The sequence below is a fragment of the Cervus elaphus genome, chromosome 18, assembly GCF_910594005.1.
Source record: "Cervus elaphus chromosome 18, mCerEla1.1, whole genome shotgun sequence".
NCBI classification, from domain to species: Eukaryota; Metazoa; Chordata; class Mammalia; order Artiodactyla; family Cervidae; genus Cervus; species Cervus elaphus.
This window is the reverse complement of record NC_057832.1, coordinates 11054158-11077206: the sequence shown is the minus strand read 5'-3', so window position 1 is coordinate 11077206 and position 23049 is coordinate 11054158.

Below are 23049 nucleotides of genomic sequence, written 5' to 3'. Positions count from 1 at the left end.
CCTTACCACAAGCACCTCAAGAGGAAGCTTCTCTCAGCTCTAGGTATGTGAGAGGGACCCTGAGTTTGCGGCCTCAAGTGGAATGGACACTGCGATGCCCTGACGCGAAATAACGCCGGATATCCCTGCAGTGACTTGAATGCAGGCTCGTCTTGCATCTCCCAAGACGAAAGGATGTTTGAATATCCTGTGGAGACCACAGACAAAGACCTAGTCCCCACCTCATCACGACCGGAGGCCTCACATCCTTTGAAAAGTCCAGAGGTACGCGGAGATCAGTGCCTCCTAAGGAGACGATGCCTGATTCCTCGTGATACTTCTTAGGAGTCCCAGGATTCCTGTGGCACGTGGAAAGGGACCCTTGGTCTCCCGCCTCAGCTGAAGAGGCGTCCCAATTGCCCTGCCAAGCCTCGAGGAGAATCCCGAGTTGTCCCTCGCAACTAGGAAGGAGTCCTGACGTCGCAGAACAAAGACGTTTGTGGAAGGGCCAGCCCCGTCGTAACTCGAGAATATACCCCAGGTTCCCGCCGCAACTCGAGAAAATCCATGAGACATCCCCCTCGCCGCGAGATGAGGCCCGATTCCCCTGCACTGCGTGCAGAGCAATTCCGTGTTGCACATCACACATGAAAGGAGCCTTGATTTCCTTGATGGCACTCCAGAGAAACCCCAAGAACACTGTTTCAAGGCTAGAGGGATCCTGAGGTCACTGTAACAACACGAAAGAGCTCCGTGGACCATCAATCAACGGGAGATTAGAGGTTAGTCCCTGGCTTCGATTCCAGAGGAATACCACCTTACCAGAAGCACCTCAAGAGGAGGCTTCTCTCAGCTCTAGGTATGTGAGAGGGACCCTGAGTTTGCGGCCACAAGTGGAATGGACACCGCGATGCCCTTACTCGAAATAATGCCGGATATCCATGCAGTGACTTGAATGCAGGTTCGTCTTGCATCTCCCAAGACGAAAGGATGTCTGAATCCCTTGTGGAGGACACAGAGAAAGACGTAGTTCCCCACCTCATGGCGACCGGAGGCCTCACATCCTTTGAAAACTCCAGAGGTACGCGGAGATCAGTGCCTCCAAAGGAGACAATGCCTGACTCCTCGTGAAACTTGATAGGAGTCCCAGGATTCCTGTGGCACGTGGAAAGGGACCCTTGGTCTCCCGCCTCATCTGGAGAGGCATCCCAATTGCCCTGCCAAGCTTCGAGGAGAATCCCGAGTTGTCCCTCGCAACTAGGCAGGAGTCCTGACGTCGCTGAACAAACATGTGGGCGAAAGGGCCATCCCCGTCATAACTCGAGAATATACCCCAGGTTCCCGCCGCAACTCGAGAAAAACCATGAGACTTCCCCCTCGCCGCAAGATGAGGCCCGATTCCCCTGCACTGCATTCAAAGCAATTCCGTGTTGCACATCACACATGAAAGGAGCCTTGATTTCCTTGATGGCACTCCAGAGAAACCCCAAGAACACTGTTTCATGGCTAGAGGGATCCTGAGGTCACTGTAGCAACACGAAAGAGTTCCGTGGACCAAAAATCAACTCGAGATGAGAGGTTAGTCCCTGGCTTCGACTCCAGAGGAATACCACCTTACCACAAGCACCTCAAGAGGAGGCTTCTCTCAGCTCTAGGTATGTGAGAGGGACCCTGATTTTGCGGCCTCAAGTGGAATGGACACTGCGATGCCCTGACGCGAAATAACGCCGGATATCCCTGCAGTGACTTGAATGCAGGCTCGTCTTGCCTCTGCCAAGATGAAAGGATGTCTGAATATCCTGTGGAGACCACAGACAAAGACCTAGTTCCCCACCTCATTGCGACCGGAGGCCTCACATCCTTTGAAAAGTCCAGAGGTACGCGGAGATCAGTGCCTCCAAAGGAGACGATGCCTGATTCCTCGTGAAACTTCTTAGGAGTCCCAGGATTCCTGTGGCACGTGGAAAGGGACACTTGGTCTCCCGCCTCAGATGGAGAGGCGTCCCAATTGCCCTGCCAAGCCTCGAGGAGAATCCCGAGTTGTCCCTCGCAACTAGGCAGGAGTCCTGCCGTCGCTGAACAAACACGTGTGTGGAAGGGCCATCCCCGTCGTAACTCGAGAATATACCCCAGGTTCCCGCCGCAACTCGAGAAAAACCATGAGACTTTCCCCTCGCCGCGAGATGAGGCCCGATTCCCCCGCACTGCGTGCAGAGCAATTCCGTGTTGCACATCACACATGAAAGGAGCCTTGATTTCCTTGATGGCACTCCAGAGAAAGCCCAAGAACACTGTTTCAAGGCTAGAGGGATCCTGAGGTCACTGTAGCCACACGAAAGAGCTCCGTGGACCAAAAATCAACTCGAGATGAGAGGTTAGTCCCTGGCTTCGACTCCAGAGGAATACCACCTTACCACAAGCACCTCAAGAGGAGGCTTCTCTCAGCTCTATGTATGTGACAGGGACCCTGAGTTTGCGGCCTCAAGTGGAATGGACACCGCGATGCCCTGACTCGAAATAAGGCCGGATATCCCTGCAGTGACTTGAATGCAGGCTCGTCTTGCATCTCCCAAGACGAAGGGATGTCTGAATCCCCTGTGGAGACCACCGAGAATGATCTAGTTCCCCACCTCATCGCGACCGGAGGCCTCATATCCTTTGAAAACTCCAGAGGTACGCGGAGATCAGTGCCTCCAAAGGAGACGATGCCTGACTCCTCGTGAAACTTGATAGGAGTCCCAGGATTCCTGTGGCACGTGGAAAGGGACACTTGGTCTCCCGCCTCAGCTGGAGAGGCATCCCAATTGCCCTGCCAAGCCTCGAGGAGAATCCCGAGTAGTCCTTCGCAACTAGGCAGGAGTCCTTACGTCGCTGAAGAAACACGTGGGTGGAAGGGCCATCCCCGTCATAACTCGAGAATATACCCCAGGTTCCCGCCGCAACTCGAGAAATACCATGAGACTTCCCCCTTACCGCGAGATGAGGCCCGATTCCCCTGCACTGCGTGCAGAGCAATTCCGTGTTGCACATCACACATGAAAGGAGCCTTGATTTCCTTGATGGCACTCCAGAGAAACCCCAAGAACACTGTTTCTAGGCTAGAGGCATCCTGAGGTCACTGTAGCAACACGAAAGAGGTCCGTGGACCAAAAATCAACTCGAGATGAAAGGTTAGTCCCTGGCTTCGACTCCAGAGGAATACCACCTTACCACAAGCACCTCAAGAGGAGGCTTCTCTCATCTCTAGGTATGTGAGAGGGACCCTGAGTTTGCGGCCTCAAGTGGAATGGACACCGCGATGCCCTGACTGGAAATAAGGCCGGTTTTCCCTGCAGTGACTTAAATACAGGCTCGTCTTGCATCTCCCAAGACGAAAGGATGTCTGAATCCCCTGTGGAGACCACAGAGAAAGACCTAGTTCCCCACCTCATCGCGACCGGAGGCCTCACATCCTTTGAAAACTCCAGAGGTACGCGGACATCAGTGCCTCCAAAGGAGACGATGCCTGACTCCTCGTGAAACTTGATAGGAGTCCCAGGATTCCTGTAGCACGTGAAAAGGGACCCTTGGTCTCCTGCCTCAGCTGGAGAGGCGTCCCAATTGCCCTGCCAAGCCTCGAGGTGAATCCCGAGTTGTCCCTCGCAACTAGGCATGAGTCCTGACGTCGCTGAACAAACACGTGTGTGGAAGGGCCATCCGCGTCGTAACTCGAGAATATACCCCAGGTTCCCGCCGCAACTCGAGAAAAACCATGAGACTTCCCTCTCGCCGCGAGATGAGGCCCGTTTCCCCTGCACTGCGTGCAGAGCAATTCCGTGTTGCACATCAAACATGAAAGGAGCCTTGATTTCCTTGATGGCCCTCCAGAGAATCCCCAAGAACACTGTTTCAAGGCTAGAGGGATCCTGAGGTCACTGTAGCCACACAAAAGAGCTCCGTGGACCCCAAATCAACTCGAGATGAGAGGTTAGTCCCTGGCTTCGACTCCAGAGGAATACCACCTTACCACAAGCACCTCAAGAGGAGGCTTCTCTCAGCTCTAGGTATGTGAGAGGGACCCCGAGTTTGCGGCCTCAAGTGGAATGGACACCGCGATGCCCTGGCTCGAAATAAGGCCGGATATCCCTGCAGTGACTTGAATGCAGGCTCGTCTTGCATCTCCCAAGACGAAAGGATGTCTGAATCCCCTGTGGAGACCACAGAGAAAGACGTAGTTCCCCACCTCATCGCGACCGGAGGCCTCACATACTTTGAAAACTCCAGAGGTACACTGAGATCAGTGCCTCCAAAGGAGACGATGCCTGACTCCTCGTGAAACTTCTTAGGAGTCCCAGGATTCCTCTGGCACGTGGAAAGGGACCCTTGGTCTCCCGCCTCAGCTGGAGAGGCGTCCCAATTGCCCTGCCAAGCCTCGAGGAGAATCCCGAGGTGTCCCTCGCAACTAGGCAGGAGTCCTGACGTCGCTGAACAATCACGTGTGTGGAAGGGATATCCCCGTCGTAACTCGAGAATATACCCCAGGTTCCCACCGCAACTCGAGAAAAACCATGAGACTTCCCCCTCGCCGCAAGATGTGGCCTGATTCCCCTGCACTGCATTCAAAGCAATTCCGTATTGCACATCATACATGAAAGGAGACTTGATTTCCTTGATGGCACTCCAGAGAAACCCCAAGAACACTGTTTCAAGGCTAGAGGGATCCTGAGGTCACTGTAGCAACACGAAAGAGCTCCGTGGACCAAAAATCAACTCGAGATGAGAGGTTAGACCCTGGCTTCGACTCCAGAGGAATACCACCTTACCACAACCACCTCAAGAGGAGGCTTCTCTCAGCTCTAGGTATGTGAGAGGGACCCTGATTTTGCGGCCTCAAGTGGAATGGACACTGCGATGCCCTGACGCGAAATAACGCGGGATATCCCTGCAGTGACTTGAATGCAGGCTCGTCTTGCCTCTCCCAAGATGAAAGGATGTTTGAATATCCTGTGGAGACCACAGAGAAAGACCTAGTCCCCACCTCATCGCGACCGGAGGCCTCACATCCTTTGAAAAGTCCAGAGGTACGCGGAGATCAGTGCCTCCAAAGGACACGATGCCTGATTCCTCGTGAAACTTTTTAGGAGTCCCAGGATTCCCGTGGCACGTGGAAAGGGACCCTTGGTCTCCCGCCTCAGCTGAAGAGGCGTCCCAATTGCCCTGCTAAGCCTCGAGGAGAATCCCGAGTTGTCCCTCGCAACTAGGAAGGAGTCCTGACGTCGCTGAACAAACACGTGTGTGGAAGGGCCAGCCCCGTCGTAACTCGAGAATATACCCCAGGTTCCCACCGCAACTCGAGAAAATCCATGAGACTTCCCCTTCTCCGCGAGATGAGGCCCAATTCCCCTGCACTGCGTGCAGAGCAATTCCGTGTTGCACATCACACATGAAAGGAGCCTTGATTTCCTTGATGGCACTCCAGAGAAACCCCAAGAACACTGTTTCAAGGCTAGAGGGATCCTGATGTCACTGTAGCCACACGAAAGAGCTCCGTGGACCATAAATCAACTGGAGATTAGAGGTTAGTCCCTGGCTTCGACTCCAGAGGAATACCACCTTACCACAAGCACCTCAAGAGGAGGCTTCTCTCAGCTCTAGGTATGTGAGAGGGACCCTGAGTTTGCGGCCACAAGTGAAATGTACACCGCGATGCCCTGACTGAAAATAATGCTGGATATCCATGCAGTGACTTGAATGCAGGTTCGTCTTGCATCTCCCAAGACCAAAGGATGTCTGAATCCCCTGTGGAGACCACAGAGAAAGACCTAGTTGCCGACCTCATCGTGACCGGAGGCCTCACATCCTTTGAAAACTCCAGAGGTACGCGGAGATCAGTGCCTCCAAAGGAGACGATGCCTGACTCCTCGTGAAACTTGATAGGAGTCCCAGGATTCCTGTGGCACGTGGAAAGGGACCCTTGGTCGTCCGCCTCAGCTGGAGAGGCGTCCCAATTGCCCTGCCAAGCCTCGAGGAGAATCCCGAGTTGTCCCTCGCAACTAGGCAGGAGTCCTGACGTCGCTGAACAAACACGTGTGTGGAAGGGCCATCCCTGTCGTAACTCGAGAATATACCCCAGATTCCCGCCGCAACTCGAGAAAAACCATGAGACTTCCCCCTCGCCGCGAGATGAGGCCCGATTCCCCTGCACTGCGTGCAGAGCAATTCCGTGTTGCACATCACACATGAAAGGAGCCTTGATTTCCTTGATGGCACTCCAGAGAAACCCCAAGAACACTGTTTCAAGGCTAGAGGGATCCTGAGGTCACTGTAGCAACAAGAAAGAGCTCCGTGGACCAAAAATCAACTCGAGATGAGAGGGTAGTCCCTGGCTTCGACTCCAGAGGAAACCAGCTTACCACAAGCACCTCAAGAGGAGGCTTCTCTCACCTCTAGGTATGTGAGAGGGACCCTGAGTTTGCGGCCTCAAGTGGAATGGACACCGCGATGCCCTGACTCGAAATAAGGCCGGATATCCCTGCAGTGACTTGAATGCAGGCTCGTCTTGCATCTCCCAAGACGAAAGGATGTCTGAATCCCCTGTGGAGACCACAGAGAAAGACCTAGTTCCCCACCTCATCGCGACCGGAAGCCTCACATCCTTTGAAAACTCCAGAGGTATGCGGAGATCAGTGCCTCCAAAGGAGACGATGCCTGACTCCTCGTGAAACTTGATAAGAGTCCCAGGATTCCTGTGGCACGTGGAAAGGGACCCTTGGTCTCCCGCCTCAGCTGGAGAGGCGTCCCAATTGCCCTGCCAAGCCTCGAGGAGAATACCGAGTTGTCCCTTGCAACTAGGCAGGAGTCCTGACGTCGCTGAACAAACACGTGGGTGGAAGGGCCATCCCCGTCGTAACTCGAGAATATACCCCAGGTTCCCGCCGCAACTCGAGAAATACCATGAGACTTCCCCCTCGCCATGAGATGAGGACCGATTCCCCTGCACTGCGTGCAGAGCAATACCGTGTTGCACATCACACATGAAAGGAGCCTTGATTTCCTTGATGGCACTCCAGAGAAACCCCAAGAACACTGTTTCAAGGCTAGAGGGATCCTGAGGTCACTGTAGCAACACGAAAGTGCTCCGTGGACCATCAATCAACTGGAGATTAGAGGTTAGTCCCTGGCTTCGTTTCCAGAGGAATACCACCTTACCACAAGCACCTCAAGAGGAGGCTTCTCTCAGCTCTAGGTATGTGAGAGGGACCCTGAGTTTGCGGCCCCAAGTGGAATGGACACCGCGATGCCCTGACTCGAAATAATGCCGGATATCCATGCAGTGACTTGAATGCAGGTTCGTCTTGCATCTCCCAAGACGAAAGGATGTCTGAATCCCCTGTGGAGACCACAGAGAAAGACGTAGTTCCCCACCTCATCGCGACCGGAGGCCTCACATCCTTTGAAAACTCCAGAGGTACGCGGAGATCAGTGCCTCCAAAGGAGACGATGCCTGACTCCTCGTGAAACTTGATAGGAGTCCCAGGATTCCTGTGGCACGTGGAAAGGGACCCTTGGTCTCCCGCCTCAGCTGGAGAGGCGTCCCAATTGCCCTGCCAAGCCTCGAGGAGAATCCCGAGTAGTCCCTCGCAACTAGGCAGGAGTCCTTACGTCGCTGAAGAAACACGTGGGTGGAAGGGCCATCCCCGTCATAACTCGAGAATATACCCCAGGTTCCCGCCGCAACTCGAGAAATATCATGAGACTTACCCCTCACCGCGAGATGAGGCCCGATTCCCCTGCACTGCGTGCAGAGCAATTCCGTGTTGCACATCACACATGAAAGGAGCCTTGATTTCCTTGATGGCACTCCAGAGAAACCCCAAAAACAGTGTTTCTAGGCTAGAGGCATCCTGAGGTCACTGTAGCAACACGAAAGAGGTCCGTGGACCAAAAATCAACTCGAGATGAAAGGTTAGTCCCTGGCTTCGACTCCAGAGGAATACCACCTTACCACAAGCACCTCAAGAGGAGGCTTCTCTCAGCTCTAGGTATGTGAGAGGGACCCTGAGTTTGCGGCCTCAAGTGGAATGGACACCGCGATGCCCTGACTGGAAATAAGGCCGGTTTTCCCTGCAGTGACTTGAATACAGGCTCGTCTTGCATCTCCCAAGACGAAAGGATGTCTGAATCCCCTGTGGAGACCACAGAGAAAGAGCTAGTTCCCCACCTCATCGCGACCGGAGACCTCACATCCTTTGAAAACTCCAGAGGTACGCGGACATCAGTGCCTCCAAAGGAGACGATGCCTGACTCCTCGTGAAACTTGATAGGAGTCCCAGGATTCCTGTAGCACGTGAAAAGGGACCCTTGGTCTCCTGCCTCAGCTGGAGAGGCGTCCCAATTGCCCTGCCAAGCCTCGAGGTGAATCCCGAGTTGTCCCTCGCAACTAGGCATGAGTCCTGACGTCGCTGAACAAACACGTGTGTGGAAGGGCCATCCGCGTCGTAACTCGAGAATATACCCCAGGTTCCCGCCGCAACTCGAGAAAAAACATGAGACTTCCCCCTCGCCGCGAGATGAGGCCCGATTCCCCTGCACTGCGTGCAGAGCAATTCCGTGTTGCACATCACACATGAAAGGAGCCTTGATTTCCTTGATGGCACTCCATAGAAACCCCAAGAGTAGTGTTTCAAGGCTAGAGGGATCCTGAGGTCATTGTAGCCACACGAAAGAGCTCCGTGGACCAAAAATCAACGCGAGATGAGAGGTTAGTCCATGGCTTCGACTCCAGAGGAATACCACCTTACCACAAGCACCTCAAGAGGAGGCTTCTCTCAGCTCTAGGTATGTGAGAGGGACCCTGAGTATGCGGCCTCAAGTGGAATGGACACCGCGATGCCCTGACTCGAAATAAGGCCAGATATCCCTGCAGTGACTTGAATGCAGGCTCGTCTTGCATCTCCCAAGACGAAAGGATGTCTGAATCCCCTGTGGAGACTACAGAGAAAGACCTAGTTCCCCACCGCATCGCTACCGGAGGCCTCACATCCTTTGAAAACTCCAGAGGTACGCGGAGATCAGTGCCTCCAAAGGAGACGATGCCTGACTCCTCGTGAAACTTGATAGGAGTCCCAGGATTCCTGTGTCACGTGGAAAGGGACCCTTGGTCTCCCACCTCAGCTGGAGAGACGTCCCAATTGCCCTGCCAAGCCTCGAGGAGAATCCCGAGTTGTCCCTCGCAACTAGGCAGGAGTCCTGCCGTCGCTGAACAAACATGTGGGTGGAAGGGCCATCCCCGTCATAACTCGAGAATATACCCCAGGTTCCCGCCACAACTCGAGAAAAACCATGAGACTTCCCCCTCGCCGCGAGATGAGGCCCGATTCCCCTGCACTGCGTGCAGAGCAATTCTGTGTTGCACATCACACATGAAAGGAGCCTTGATTTCCTTGATGACACTCCAGAAAAACCCCAAGAACACTGTTTCAAGGCTAGAGGGATACTGAGGTCACTGTAGCCACACGAAAGAGCTCTGTGGACCAAAAATCAACTTGAGATGAGAGGTTAGTCCCTGGCTTCGACTCCAGAGGAATACCACCTTACCACAAGCACCTCAAGAGGAGGTTTCTCTCAGCTCTAGGTATATGAGAGGGACCCTGAGTTTGTGGCCTCAAGTGGAATGGACACCGTGATGCCCTGACTCGAAATAATGCCGAATATCCCTGCAGTGACTTGAATGCAGGCTCGTCTTGCATCTCCCATGACGAAAGGATGTCTGAATCCCATGTGGAGACCACAGAGAAAGACCTAGTTCCCCACCTCATCGCGACCGGAGGCCTCACATCCCTTGAGATCTCCAGACGTCCGCGGAGATCAGTGCCTCCAAGGGAGACGATTCCTGACTCCTCGTGAAACTTGATAGGAGTCCCAGGATTCCTGTGGTACGTGGAAAGGGACCCTTGGTCTTCCGCCTCAGCTGGAGAGGCGTCCCAATTGCCCTGCCAAGCCTCGAGGTGAATCCCGAGTTTTCCCTCGCAACTAGGCAGGAGTCCTTACGTCGCTGAACAAACACGTGTGTGGAACGGCCATCCCCGTCGAAACTCGAGAATATACCCCAGGTTCCCGCCGCAACTCGAGAAAAACCATGAGACTTCCCCCTCGCCGCAAAATGAGGCCCGATACCCTACACTGCGTGCAGAGCAATTCCGTGTTGCACATCACACATGAAAGGAGCCTTGATTTTCTTGATGGCACTCCAGAGAAACCCCAAGAACACTGTTTCAAGGCTAGAAGGATCTTGAGGTCACTGTAGCAACATGAAAGAGCTCCATGGACCAAAAATCAACTCGAGATGAGAGGTTAGTCCCTGGCTTCGACTCCAGATTAATACCACCTTACCACAAGCACCTCAAGAGGAGGCTTCTCTCAGCTCTACGTATGTGAGAGGGACCCTGAGTTTGCGGCCTCAAGTGGAATGGACACCGCGATGCCCTGACTCGAAATAAGGCCAGATATCTCTGCAGTGACTTGAATGCCGGCTCGTCTTGCATCTGCAAAGATGAAAGGATGTTTGAATCCCCTGTGGAGACCACAGAGAAAGACCCAGTTCCCCAACTCATCGCGACCAGAGCCCTCAAATCCTATGAAAACTCCAGAGGTACGCTGAGATCAGTGCCTCCAAAAGGAACGATGCCTGACTCCTCGTGAAACTTGATAGGAGTCCCAGGATTCCTGTGGCACGTGGAAAGGGACCCTTGGTGTCCCGCTTCAGCTGGAGAGGCGTCCCAATTGCCCTGCCAAGCCTCGAGGAGAATCCCGAATTGACCCTCGCAACTAGGCAGGAGTCCTGACTTCGCTGAACAAACACGTGTGTGGAAGGGCCATCCCCGTCGTAACTCGAGAATATACCCCAGGTTCCCACCGCAACTCGAGAAAAAGCATGAGACTTCCCCCTCGCTGCGAGATGAGGCCCGATTCCCCTGCACTGCGTGCAGAGCAATTCCGTGTTGCACATCACACATGAAAGGAGCCTTGATTTCCTTGATGGCACTCCAGAGAAACCCCAAGAACACTGTTTCAAGGCTAGAGGGATCCTGAGGTCACTGTAGCAACATGAAAGAGCTCCGTGGACCAAAAATCAACTCGAGTTGAGAGGTTAGTCCCTGGCTTCGACTCCAGAGGAATACCACCTTACCACAAGCACCTCAAGAGGAAGCTTCTCTCAGCTCTAGGTATGTGAGAGGGACCCTGAGTTTGCGGCCTCAAGTGGAATGGACACTGCGATGCCCTGACGCGAAATAACGCCGGATATCCCTGCAGTGACTTGAATGCAGGCTCGTCTTGCATCTCCCAAGACGAAAGGATGTTTGAATATCCTGTGGAGACCACAGACAAAGACCTAGTCCCCACCTCATCACGACCGGAGGCCTCACATCCTTTGAAAAGTCCAGAGGTACGCGGAGATCAGTGCCTCCTAAGGAGACGATGCCTGATTCCTCGTGATACTTCTTAGGAGTCCCAGGATTCCTGTGGCACGTGGAAAGGGACCCTTGGTCTCCCGCCTCAGCTGAAGAGGCGTCCCAATTGCCCTGCCAAGCCTCGAGGAGAATCCCGAGTTGTCCCTCGCAACTAGGAAGGAGTCCTGACGTCGCAGAACAAAGACGTTTGTGGAAGGGCCAGCCCCGTCGTAACTCGAGAATATACCCCAGGTTCCCGCCGCAACTCGAGAAAATCCATGAGACATCCCCCTCGCCGCGAGATGAGGCCCGATTCCCCTGCACTGCGTGCAGAGCAATTCCGTGTTGCACATCACACATGAAAGGAGCCTTGATTTCCTTGATGGCACTCCAGAGAAACCCCAAGAACACTGTTTCAAGGCTAGAGGGATCCTGAGGTCACTGTAACAACACGAAAGAGCTCCGTGGACCATCAATCAACGGGAGATTAGAGGTTAGTCCCTGGCTTCGATTCCAGAGGAATACCACCTTACCAGAAGCACCTCAAGAGGAGGCTTCTCTCAGCTCTAGGTATGTGAGAGGGACCCTGAGTTTGCGGCCACAAGTGGAATGGACACCGCAATGCCCTTACTCGAAATAATGCCGGATATCCATGCAGTGACTTGAATGCAGGTTCGTCTTGCATCTCCCAAGACGAAAGGATGTCTGAATCCCTTGTGGAGACCACAGAGAAACACGTAGTTCCCCACCTCATGGCGACCGGAGGCCTCACATCCTTTGAAAACTCCAGAGGTACGCGGAGATCAGTGCCTCCAAAGGAGACAATGCCTGACTCCTCGTGAAACTTGATAGGAGTCCCAGGATTCCTGTGGCACGTGGAAAGGGACCCTTGGTCTCCCGCCTCATCTGGAGAGGCATCCCAATTGCCCTGCCAAGCTTCGAGGAGAATCCCGAGTTGTCCCTCGCAACTAGGCAGGAGTCCTGACGTCGCTGAACAAACATGTGGGCGAAAGGGCCATCCCCGTCATAACTCGAGAATATACCCCAGGTTCCCGCCGCAACTCGAGAAAAACCATGAGACTTCCCCCTCGCCGCAAGATGAGGCCCGATTCCCCTGCACTGCATTCAAAGCAATTCCGTGTTGCACATCACACATGAAAGGAGCCTTGATTTCCTTGATGTCACTCCAGAGAAACCCCAAGAACACTGTTTCATGGCTAGAGGGATCCTGAGGTCACTGTAGCAACACGAAAGAGTTCCGTGGACCAAAAATCAACTCGAGATGAGAGGTTAGTCCCTGGCTTCGACTCCAGAGGAATACCACCTTACCACAAGCACCTCAAGAGGAGGCTTCTCTCAGCTCTAGGTATGTGAGAGGGACCCTGATTTTGCGGCCTCAAGTGGAATGGACACTGCGATGCCCTGACGCGAAATAACGCCGGATATCCCTGCAGTGACTTGAATGCAGGCTCGTCTTGCCTCTGCCAAGATGAAAGGATGTCTGAATATCCTGTGGAGACCACAGACAAAGACCTAGTCCCCACCTCATTGCGACCGGAGGCCTCACATCCTTTGAAAAGTCCAGAGGTACGCGGAGATCAGTGCCTCCAAAGGAGACGATGCCTGATTCCTCGTGAAACTTCTTAGGAGTCCCAGGATTCCTGTGGCACGTGGAAAGGGACACTTGGTCTCCCGCCTCAGATGGAGGGGCATCCCAATTGCCCTGCCAAGCCTCGAGGAGAATCCCGAGTTGTCCCTCGCAACTAGGCAGGAGTCCTGCCGTCGCTGAACAAACACGTGTGTGGAAGGGCCATCCCCGTCGTAACTCGAGAATATACCCCAGGTTCCCGCCGCAACTCGAGAAAAACCATGAGACTTTCCCCTCGCCGCGAGATGAGGCCCGATTCCCCCGCACTGCGTGCAGAGCAATTCCGTGTTGCACATCACACATGAAAGGAGCCTTGATTTCCTTGATGGCACTCCAGAGAAAGCCCAAGAACACTGTTTCAAGGCTAGAGGGATCCTGAGGTCACTGTAGCCACACGAAAGAGCTCCGTGGACCAAAAATCAACTCGAGATGAGAGGTTAGTCCCTGGCTTCGACTCCAGAGGAATACCACCTTACCACAAGCACCTCAAGAGGAGGCTTCTCTCAGCTCTATGTATGTGACAGGGACCCTGAGTTTGCGGCCTCAAGTGGAATGGACACCGCGATGCCCTGACTCGAAATAAGGCCGGATATCCCTGCAGTGACTTGAATGCAGGCTCGTCTTGCATCTCCCAAGACGAAGGGATGTCTGAATCCCCTGTGGAGACCACCGAGAATGATCTAGTTCCCCACCTCATCGCGACCGGAGGCCTCATATCCTTTGAAAACTCCAGAGGTACGCGGAGATCAGTGCCTCCAAAGGAGACGATGCCTGACTCCTCGTGAAACTTGATAGGAGTCCCAGGATTCCTGTGGCACGTGGAAAGGGACACTTGGTCTCCCGCCTCAGCTGGAGAGGCGTCCCAATTGCCCTGCCAAGCCTCGAGGAGAATCCCGAGTAGTCCTTCGCAACTAGGCAGGAGTCCTTACGTCGCTGAAGAAACACGTAGGTGGAAGGGCCATCCCCGTCATAACTCGAGAATATACCCCAGGTTCCCGCCGCAACTCGAGAAATACCATGAGACTTCCCCCTCACCGCGAGATGAGGCCCGATTCCCCTGCACTGCGTGCAGAGCAATTCCGTGTTGCACATCACACATGAAAGGAGCCTTGATTTCCTTGATGGCACTCCAGAGAAACCCCAAGAACACTGTTTCTAGGCTAGAGGCATCCTGAGGTCACTGTAGCAACACGAAAGAGGTCCGTGGACCAAAAATCAACTCGAGATGAAAGGTTAGTCCCTGGCTTCGACTCCAGAGGAATACCACCTTACCACAAGCACCTCAAGAGGAGGCTTCTCTCATCTCTAGGTATGTGAGAGGGACCCTGAGTTTGCGGCCTCAAGTGGAATGGACACCGCGATGCCCTGACTGGAAATAAGGCCGGTTTTCCCTGCAGTGACTTAAATACAGGCTCGTCTTGCATCTCCCAAGACGAAAGGATGTCTGAATCCCCTGTGGAGACCACAGAGAAAGACCTAGTTCCCCACCTCATCGCGACCGGAGGCCTCACATCCTTTGAAAACTCCAGAGGTACGCGGACATCAGTGCCTCCAAAGGAGACGATGCCTGACTCCTCGTGAAACTTGATAGGAGTCCCAGGATTCCTGTAGCACGTGAAAAGGGACCCTTGGTCTCCTGCCTCAGCTGGAGAGGCGTCCCAATTGCCCTGCCAAGCCTCGAGGTGAATCCCGAGTTGTCCCTCGCAACTAGGCATGAGTCCTGACGTCGCTGAACAAACACGTGTGTGGAAGGGCCATCCGCGTCGTAACTCGAGAATATACCCCAGGTTCCCGCCGCAACTCGAGAAAAACCATGAGACTTCCCTCTCGCCGCGAGATGAGGCCCGTTTCCCCTGCACTGCGTGCAGAGCAATTCCGTGTTGCACATCAAACATGAAAGGAGCCTTGATTTCCTTGATGGCCCTCCAGAGAATCCCCAAGAACACTGTTTCAAGGCTAGAGGGATCCTGAGGTCACTGTAGCCACACAAAAGAGCTCCGTGGACCCCAAATCAACTCGAGATGAGAGGTTAGTCCCTGGCTTCGACTCCAGAGGAATACCACCTTACCACAAGCACCTCAAGAGGAGGCTTCTCTCAGCTCTAGGTATGTGAGAGGGACCCCGAGTTTGCGGCCTCAAGTGGAATGGACACCGCGATGCCCTGGCTCGAAATAAGGCCGGATATCCCTGCAGTGACTTGAATGCAGGCTCGTCTTGCATCTCCCAAGACGAAAGGATGTCTGAATCCCCTGTGGAGACCACAGAGAAAGACGTAGTTCCCCACCTCATCGCGACCGGAGGCCTCACATACTTTGAAAACTCCAGAGGTACACTGAGATCAGTGCCTCCAAAGGAGACGATGCCTGACTCCTCGTGAAACTTCTTAGGAGTCCCAGGATTCCTCTGGCACGTGGAAAGGGACCCTTGGTCTCCCGCCTCAGCTGGAGAGGCGTCCCAATTGCCCTGCCAAGCCTCGAGGAGAATCCCGAGGTGTCCCTCGCAACTAGGCAGGAGTCCTGACGTCGCTGAACAATCACGTGTGTGGAAGGGATATCCCCGTCGTAACTCGAGAATATACCCCAGGTTCCCACCGCAACTCGAGAAAAACCATGAGACTTCCCCCTCGCCGCAAGATGTGGCCTGATTCCCCTGCACTGCATTCAAAGCAATTCCGTATTGCACATCATACATGAAAGGAGACTTGATTTCCTTGATGGCACTCCAGAGAAACCCCAAGAACACTGTTTCAAGGCTAGAGGGATCCTGAGGTCACTGTAGCAACACGAAAGAGCTCCGTGGACCAAAAATCAACTCGAGATGAGAGGTTAGACCCTGGCTTCGACTCCAGAGGAATACCACCTTACCACAACCACCTCAAGAGGAGGCTTCTCTCAGCTCTAGGTATGTGAGAGGGACCCTGATTTTGCGGCCTCAAGTGGAATGGACACTGCGATGCCCTGACGCGAAATAACGCGGGATATCCCTGCAGTGACTTGAATGCAGGCTCGTCTTGCCTCTCCCAAGATGAAAGGATGTTTGAATATCCTGTGGAGACCACAGAGAAAGACCTAGTCCCCACCTCATCGCGACCGGAGGCCTCACATCCTTTGAAAAGTCCAGAGGTACGCGGAGATCAGTGCCTCCAAAGGACACGATGCCTGATTCCTCGTGAAACTTTTTAGGAGTCCCAGGATTCCCGTGGCACGTGGAAAGGGACCCTTGGTCTCCCGCCTCAGCTGAAGAGGCGTCCCAATTGCCCTGCTAAGCCTCGAGGAGAATCCCGAGTTGTCCCTCGCAACTAGGCTGGAGTCCTGACGTCGCTGAACAAACACGTGTGTGGAAGGGCCAGCCCCGTCGTAACTCGAGAATATACCCCAGGTTCCCACCGCAACTCGAGAAAATCCATGAGACTTCCCCCTCTCCGCGAGATGAGGCCCAATTCCCCTGCACTGCGTGCAGAGCAATTCCGTGTTGCACATCACACATGAAAGGAGCCTTGATTTCCTTGATGGCACTCCAGAGAAACCCCAAGAACACTGTTTCAAGGCTAGAGGGATCCTGATGTCACTGTAGCCACACGAAAGAGCTCCGTGGACCATAAATCAACTGGAGATTAGAGGTTAGTCCCTGGCTTCGACTCCAGAGGAATACCACCTTACCACAAGCACCTCAAGAGGAGGCTTCTCTCAGCTCTAGGTATGTGAGAGGGACCCTGAGTTTGCGGCCACAAGTGAAATGTACACCGCGATGCCCTGACTGAAAATAATGCTGGATATCCATGCAGTGACTTGAATGCAGGTTCGTCTTGCATCTCCCAAGACCAAAGGATGTCTGAATCCCCTGTGGAGACCACAGAGAAAGACCTAGTTGCCGACCTCATCGTGACCGGAGGCCTCACATCCTTTGAAAACTCCAGAGGTACGCGGAGATCAGTGCCTCCAAAGGAGACGATGCCTGACTCCTCGTGAAACTTGATAGGAGTCCCAGGATTCCTGTGGCACGTGGAAAGGGACCCTTGGTCGTCCGCCTCAGCTGGAGAGGCGTCCCAATTGCCCTGCCAAGCCTCGAGGAGAATCCCGAGTTGTCCCTCGCAACTAGGCAGGAGTCCTGACGTCGCTGAACAAACACGTGTGTGGAAGGGCCATCCCTGTCGTAACTCGAGAATATACCCCAGATTCCCGCCGCAACTCGAGAAAAACCATGAGACTTCCCCCTCGCCGCGAGATGAGGCCCGATTCCCCTGCACTGCGTGCAGAGCAATTCCGTGTTGCACATCACACATGAAAGGAGCCTTGATTTCCTTGATGGCACTCCAGAGAAACCCCAAGAACACTGTTTCAAGGCTAGAGGGATCCTGAGGTCACTGTAGCAACAAGAAAGAGCTCCGTGGACCAAAAATCAACTCGAGATGAGAGGGTAGTCCCTGGCTTCGACTCCAGAGGAAACCAGCTTACCACAAGCACCTCAAGAGGAGGCTTCTCTCAGCTCTAGGTATGTGAGAGGGACCCTGAGTTTGCGGCCTCAAGTGGAATGGACACCGCGATGCCCTGACTCGAAATAAGGCCGGATATCCCTGCAGTGACTTGAATGCAGGCTCGTCTTGCATCTCCCAAGACGAAAGGATGTCTGAATCCCCTGTGGAGACCACAGAGAAAGACCTAGTTCCCCACCTCATCGCGACCGGAAGCCTCACATCCTTTGAATACTCCAGAGGTATGCGGAGATCAGTGCCTCCAAAGGAGACGATGCCTGACTCCTCGTGAAACTTGATAAGAGTCCCAGGATTCCTGTGGCACGTGGAAAGGGACCCTTGGTCTCCCGCCTCAGCTGGAGAGGCGTCCCAATTGCCCTGCCAAGCCTCGAGGAGAATACCGAGTTGTCCCTTGCAACTAGGCAGGAGTCCTGACGTCGCTGAACAAACACGTGGGTGGAAGGGCCATCCCCGTCGTAACTCGAGAATATACCCCAGGTTCCCGCCGCAACTCGAGAAATACCATGAGACTTCCCCCTCGCCATGAGATGAGGACCGATTCCCCTGCACTGCGTGCAGAGCAATACCGTGTTGCACATCACACATGAAAGGAGCCTTGATTTCCTTGATGGCACTCCAGAGAAACCCCAAGAACACTGTTTCAAGGCTAGAGGGATCCTGAGGTCACTGTAGCAACACGAAAGTGCTCCGTGGACCATCAATCAACTGGAGATTAGAGGTTAGTCCCTGGCTTCGTTTCCAGAGGAATACCACCTTACCACAAGCACCTCAAGAGGAGGCTTCTCTCAGCTCTAGGTATGTGAGAGGGACCCTGAGTTTGCGGCCCCAAGTGGAATGGAAACCGCGATGCCCTGACTCGAAATAATGCCGGATATCCATGCAGTGACTTGAATGCAGGTTCGTCTTGCATCTCCCAAGACGAAAGGATGTCTGAATCCCCTGTGGAGACCACAGAGAAAGACGTAGTTCCCCACCTCATCGCGACCGGAAGCCTCACATCCTTTGAAAACTCCAGAGGTACGCGGAGATCAGTGCCTCCAAAGGAGACGATGCCTGACTCCTCGTGAAACTTGATAGGAGTCCCAGGATTCCTGTGGCACGTGGAAAGGGACCCTTGGTCTCCCGCCTCAGCTGGAGAGGCGTCCCAATTGCCCTGCCAAGCCTCGAGGAGAATCCCGAGTAGTCCCTCGCAACTAGGCAGGAGTCCTTACGTCGCTGAAGAAACACGTGGGTGGAAGGGCCATCCCCGTCATAACTCGAGAATATACCCCAGGTTCCCGCCGCAACTCGAGAAATATCATGAGACTTACCCCTCACCGCGAGATGAGGCCCGATTCCCCTGCACTGCGTGCAGAGCAATTCCGTGTTGCACATCACACATGAAAGGAGCCTTGATTTCCTTGATGGCACTCCAGAGAAACCCCAAAAACAGTGTTTCTAGGCTAGAGGCATCCTGAGGTCACTGTAGCAACACGAAAGAGGTCCGTGGACCAAAAATCAACTCGAGATGAAAGGTTAGTCCCTGGCTTCGACTCCAGAGGAATACCACCTTACCACAAGCACCTCAAGAGGAGGCTTCTCTCAGCTCTAGGTATGTGAGAGGGACCCTGAGTTTGCGGCCTCAAGTGGAATGGACACCGCGATGCCCTGACTGGAAATAAGGCCGGTTTTCCCTGCAGTGACTTGAATACAGGCTCGTCTTGCATCTCCCAAGACGAAAGGATCTCTGAATCCCCTGTGGAGACCACAGAGAAAGACCTAGTTCCCCACCTCATCGCGACCGGAGACCTCACATCCTTTGAAAACTCCAGAGGTACGCGGACATCAGTGCCTCCAAAGGAGACGATGCCTGACTCCTCGTGAAACTTGATAGGAGTCCCAGGATTCCTGTAGCACGTGAAAAGGGACCCTTGGTCTCCTGCCTCAGCTGGAGAGGCGTCCCAATTGCCCTGCCAAGCCTCGAGGTGAATCCCGAGTTGTCCCTCGCAACTAGGCATGAGTCCTGACGTCGCTGAACAAACACGTGTGTGGAAGGGCCATCCGCGTCGTAACTCGAGAATATACCCCAGGTTCCCGCCGCAACTCGAGAAAAACCATGAGACTTCCCCCTCGCCGCGAGATGAGGCCCGATTCCCCTGCACTGCGTGCAGAGCAATTTCGTGTTGCACATCACACATGAAAGGAGCCTTTATTTCCTTGATGGCACTCCAGAGAAACCCCAAGAACACTGTTTCAAGGCTAGAGGGATCCTGAGGTCACTGTAGCAACACGAAAGAGCTCCGTGGACCAAAAATCAACTCGAGATGAGAGGTTAGTCCCTGGCTTCGACTCCAGAGGAATACCACCTTACCACAAGCACCTCAAGAGGAGGCTTCTCTCAGCTCTAGGTATGTGAGAGGGACCCTGATTTTGCGGCCTCAAGTGGAATGGACACTGCGATGCCCTGACGCGAAATAACGCGGGATATCCCTGCAGTGACTTGAATGCAGGCTCGTCTTGCCTCTCCCAAGATGAAAGGATGTTTGAATATCCTGTGGAGACCACAGAGAAAGACCTAGTCCCCACCTCATCGCGACCGGAGGCCTCACATCCTTTGAAAAGTCCAGAGGTACGCGGAGATCAGTGCCTCCAAAGGAGACGATGCCTGATTCCTCGTGAAAATTTTTAGGAGTCCCAGGATTCCTGTGGCACGTGGAAAGGGACCCTTGGTCTCCCGCCTCAGCTGGAGAGGCGTCCCAATTGCCCTGCCAAGCCTCGAGGAGAATCCCGAGTTGTCCCTCGCAACTAGGCAGGAGTCCTGACGTCGCTGAACAAAGACGTGTGTGGAAGGGCCAGCCCCGTCGTAACTCGAGAATATACCCCAGGTTCCCGCCGCAACTCGAGAAAATCCATGAGACTTCCCCCTCGCCGCGAGATGAGGCCCAATTCCCCTGCACTGCGTGCAGAGCAATTCCGTGTTGCACATCACACATGAAAGGAGCCTTGATTTCCTTGATGGCACTCCAGAGAAAACCCAAGAACACTGTTTCAAGGCTAGAGGGATCCTGAGGTCACTGTAGCCACACGAAAGAGCTCCGTGGACCATAAATCAACTGGAGATTAGAGGTTAGTCCCTGGCTTCGACTCCAGAGGAATACCACCTTACCACAAGCACCTCAAGAGGAGGCTTCTCTCAGCTCTAGGTATGTGAGAGGGACCCTGAGTTTGCGGCCACAAGTGAAATGGACACCGCGATGCCCTGACTGAAAATAATGCCGGATATCCATGCAGTGACTTGAATGCAGGTTCGTCTTGCATCTCCCAAGACGAAAGGATGTCTGAATCCCCTGTGGAGACCACAGAGAAAGACCTAGTTGCCCACCTCATCGTGACCGGAGGCCTCACATCCTTTGAAAACTCCAGAGTTACGCTGAGATCAGTGCCTCCAAAGGAGACGATGCCTGACTCCTCGTGAAACTTGATAGGAGTCCCAGGATTCCTGTGGCACGTGGAAAGGGACCCTTGGTCGTCCGCCTCAGCTGGAGAGGCGTCCCAATTGCCCTGCCAAGCCTCGAGGAGAATCCCGAGTTGTCCCTCGCAACTAGGCAGGAGTCCTGACGTCGCTGAACAAACAAGTGTGTGGAAGGGCCATCCGCGTCGTAACTCGAGAATATACCCCAGGTTCCCGCCGCAACTCGAGAAAAACCATGAGACTTCCCCCTCGCCGCGAGATGAGGCCCGATTCCCCTGCACTGCGTGCAGAGCAATTCCGTGTTGCACATCACACATGAAAGGAGCCTTGATTTCCTTGATGGCACTCCAGAGAAACCCCAAGAACACTGTTTCAAGGCTAGAGGGATCCTGAGGTCACTGTAGCAACACGAAAGAGCTCCGTGGACCAAAAATCAACTCGAGATGAGAGGGTAGTCCCTGGCTTCGACTCCAGAGGAAACCAGCTTACCACAAGCACCTCAAGAGGAGGCTTCTCTCAGCTCTAGGTATGTGAGAGGGACCCTGAGTTTGCGGCCTCAAGTGGAATGGACACCGCGATGCCCTGACTCGAAATAAGGCCGGATATCCCTGCAGTGACTTGAATGCAGGCTCGTTTTGCATCTCCCAAGACGAAAGGATGTCTGAATCCCCTGTGGAGACCACAGAGAAAGACCTAGTCCCCACCTCATCGTGACCGGAGGCCTCACATCCTTTGAAAAGTCCAGAGGTACGCGGAGATCAGTGCCTCCAAAGGAGACGATGCCTGACTCCTCGTGAAACTTGATAGGAGTCCCAGGATTCCTGTGGCACGTGGAAAGGGACCCTCGGTCTCCCGCCTCAGCTGGAGAGGCGTCCCAATTGCCCTGCCAAGCCTCGAGGAGAATCCCGAGTTGTCCCTCGCAACTAGGCAGGAGTCCTGACGTCGCTGAACAAACACCTGTGTGGAAGGGCCATCCCCGTCGTAACTCGAGAATATACCCCAGGTTCCCGCCGCAACTCGAGAAAAACCATGAGACTTCCCCCTCGCCCCGAGATGAGGCCCGATTCCCCTGCACTGCGTGCAGAGCAATTCCGTGTTGCACATCAAACATGAAAGGAGCCTTGATTTCCTTGATGGCACTCCAGAGAAACCCCAAGAACACTGTTTCAAGGCTAGAGGGATCCTGAGGTCACTGTAGCCACACGAAAGAGCTCCGTGGACCAAAAATCAACTCGAGATGAGAGGGTAGTCCCTGGCTTCGACTCCAGAGGAATACCACCTTACCACAAGCACCTCAAGAGGAGGCTTCTCTCAGCTCTAGGTATGTGAGAGGGACCCTGAGTTTGCGGCCTCAAGTGGAATGGACACCGCGATGCCCTGACTCGAAATAAGGCCAGATATCCCTGCAGTGACTTGAATGCAGGCTCGTCTTGCATCTCCCAAGACGAAGGGATGTCTGAATCCCCTGTGGAGACCACCGAGAATGATCTAGTTCCCCACCTCATCGCGACCGGAGGCCTCACATCCTTTGAAAACACCAGAGGTACGCGGAGATCAGTGCCTCCAAAGGAGACGATGCCTGACTCCTCGTGAAACTTGATAGGAGTCCCAGGATTCCTGTGGCACGTGGAAAGGGACCCTTGGTCTCCCGCCTCAGCTGGAGAGGCGTCCCAATTGCCCTGCCAAGCCTCGAGGAGAATCCCGAGTAGTCCCTCGCAACTAGGCAGGAGTCCTTACGTCGCTGAAGAAACACGTGGGTGGAAGGGCCATCCCCGTCATAACTCGAGAATATACCCCAGGTTCCCGCCGCAACTCGAGAAATACCATGAGACTTCCCCCTCACCGCGAGATGAGGCCCGATTCCCCTGCACTGCGTGCAGAGCAATGCCGTGTTGCACATCACACAGGAAAGGAGCCTTGATTTCCTTGATGGCACTCCAGAGAAACCCCAAGAACACTGTTTCTAGGCTAGAGGCATCCTGAGGTCACTGTAGCAACACGAAAGAGCTCCGTGGACCAAAAATCAACTCGAGATGAGAGGGTAGTCCCT